A 3,142-nucleotide genomic window follows, 5' to 3' on the forward strand; every position below is an offset into this window, starting at 1 on the left:
GGGGAGAAGAGAGGAGGTGGAAGGGAGGCCTGCGGTGGAGGGGATCTGGATCGAGGGTTGGTTTTTTTGAGACAAACAGTGGTGGGTAGTGGGACGGTTGGTGGGGTGGATCGGGGGTGGGTGGTGTGGGAATATACCAGTAGCGTGGGCATCTGACAAGCGCTGCAGCTATTCACAAAGTAGTAGCGTAGGTTTATAACCCTCGCTACTACTATGGCATGTCCGAGGGGTGCACGGTAGAGACCGCTTAGTAGTACCAATGGTTAAAAACCCTCGCTACTACTATCAACTTAGTAGTAGCGAGGGGTAAAAACACGCGCTACTAGTAAGTAGTAGTAGCGAGGGATATAAACCCGCGCTACTAGTAAGCGTCTGTGTATAAGCTTTTCCCTAGTAGTGAGAGCTGCTAGCAGCAGGAGGCGGGAGGTGGTCCCGGCGGTGCTAGAGGAAGAAGACGAGAGATTGAAGATGGATGCCGGCCGTTGGATGTAAATCCAACGGCTAACATGTCAGAATCATTTGTTGACTAAATTTACAACGACTTGCGTTGGCTTCGACCTATTGGCCCACATTTCAGCCTCCAAAAATGTGGCACGTATTCAACCCATTTTTTCAGAAATTATAGTCTTTTTTTGCGCGGTAGAATTTACAGTCAATTTGATCTTTTTTTTGAATTACAGCCATTAGCTAGGCTGGGTGAACAATTAATGTAGCTTTCATGTGGCCCATTTATTTTATTTCCTAAAAAATTACATGCCATTGCACTTTATCTAGATACACGATTTTGCTGGGCTTATTCTAATTATAATGTTGGGTTGGGCTAGCAATGTTATCAAAAAATAAAAAAGGGCTAAGCATTTTGTTATAAATATATTTAAATAATAAGTGATATAATTACATTCATCCTTAAATCTTACCAAGCTTTTGTACACAATCACTAGGTTTTTCGTGCCAAAACAATCCAGGATTTTATTTGTTAAGAAATTGTTTCTATAAGTTAATAAGATGTGGGATATTGTTTTCTTACATATGTAAGTATCTGTTAAATATATGATGACAATAAAAATAATATATAATAACATATAAAATATTTTAAATATATATAATATAGTTAAAAGGGAAACATAAGTTGTACCTGGCGTTCCTATTCTTATATAGAAAAATAGAACAGACCGTTGCGTTTTCTTCAGAAAAATACATAAATTGTGCTGCCAAAAAAAACCTCGGATGGGAGGTCCATAGGCCGGTTGATACATGACGGCCCTAAGAAAATACAAACAGGCCCTCCCATCCGAGGTCATGGGCTGCGCATGTTAAAAATGAAAGCCTAGACGGGGCAGCCCAAAACCACGTCCAACACTTGCCAAAACTCCGTCCCTCATTTTCTCTGTGTTTCGCACACTCAACATTGTGTGGGCATTTTGACTGTGCATCATATGAAGATGTGCTATGCATGAATGTTGATCAGCATGATGTTAACTAGCTGGTAGTTCCATTTTCAACCACGAATAAAACTTCCAACATGATGTTAACCCTATTTGAAAAGGCTGTGTTAATATAAATGCTCTGCCTCTGAAAGTTGCAGTTTCTTATCTAAAACTGAACTTGCAGTTTCTTATCTGAAACTGAAACTTGCAGTTTCTTCTCGTCTGCACTTTTATACTCCTATGAAACTACATTTTTAAGTGCTAAAAATAGATCTCTAGAATTCATAAAATTCTTCATATGCTCAATACTGCAAATCTGAAATTCAAAAGACATGCATATCTGAAAGTACTCTCAAAATACACAACACAAAACACAATTCATAACCTGCAAATACTGACGACCCTAAGCTCCTCCTGACAATTCACAACCTGCCTGACTATTGGGCTGGGGGGCAGTCCCCTCCTATTCCTCGGCGGCACACAGCCGCCCCGTGAGACGATTTGAACGGCAAGGGAGACGATGGCGGGGAAGCATCGTCGGGCCAATTGCTTTTCTCCTCTAGCAGTTGGGTTCGATCGACGAAGACTCCACCGGCTCGCTCTAGTAGGACACCCTCACAAACGGCACCTTGTAGATGCTCGATCCTTCAATCTCTAGTGGATGCTCCATCTGGGATCGATACTCCCACCACCGCTCCCTCACGATCATATTCTGTGAATCTGTTTGCTCCATGGCCCAGAGCAGCAGCTCTGTGTACTCCGGCGCGACTCCCTCTGGGAGTATCGCTGCCTTTTCGCTCTGTTGTAGATATTTGGCCATGGATGTCTCCGTCACCGCTAGTTGGTCCTTGTTGTCAAACCAAGACTGTATCTCCAACATCCTAGCTAGCTTCACAGGGTCGCCGTCTGCAATCCTCACGTATCGGTTGTACTCCTCCATCGATCTACTTCTCCACAGCACCTTCACTCGCCGGCGATGGTTTTTGAATGGAAAAGGAGAGGAGTGGCGCTGGTTTTGGGTTAGAACAGGAGAGGAGCGACACTGGTTTTGGACTGGAACAGGAGAGGAGGGGCGGTGGTTTTGAAATGGAAGAGGAGAGGAGTGGCGCTGGATTTAGATTGGAATAGGAGAGGAGCGGCGGTGGATTTAGATTGGAACAAGAGAAGAGCGAAAGAGCGGCGCTGGTCTTGGAAGTATATTTTTTGTTGTTTTGCGTATTTTGGGTCAAAGTTTGACCACGTACTATATGTGACAAGCAAAATGTGAATGCATGTCACCAAAAATTGTATCGTTTGGTTCATATATGAATGTACTTTCAAATTATATTATTTTTGCAACGTATAACATATATTTTATGTGCGAAAATCATGGTCAATTATGACCCAGAATAAAAGGGAGACTAGTTAATGTGGGGTCGCTTTCTTAATTGAAGGGTAAATTGATTTTGATTTTGATCCAGTCACAGCGCGCCGGCCCTCTTGCCCAATCCTAAATCGTTGCCGCACGCTCCTCTCCCTCTTATCCATTGCAAAACCACCTCCTCTCCTCTCCATCATCTCCATTCCAAAACCACCGTCTCGCCTCTCGCTCTTCTGATCTTCTCCATTGCAAAACCACCTCCTCTCCTGTCCATCATCTCCATTCCAAAACCACCGTCTCGCCTCTCCCTCTTCTGATCTTCTCCATTGCAAAACCACCTCTTCTCCTCTCCATC

The sequence above is a fragment of the Triticum dicoccoides genome, chromosome 6B (assembly GCF_002162155.2).
Source record: "Triticum dicoccoides isolate Atlit2015 ecotype Zavitan chromosome 6B, WEW_v2.0, whole genome shotgun sequence".
NCBI lineage: Eukaryota > Viridiplantae > Streptophyta > Magnoliopsida > Poales > Poaceae > Triticum > Triticum dicoccoides.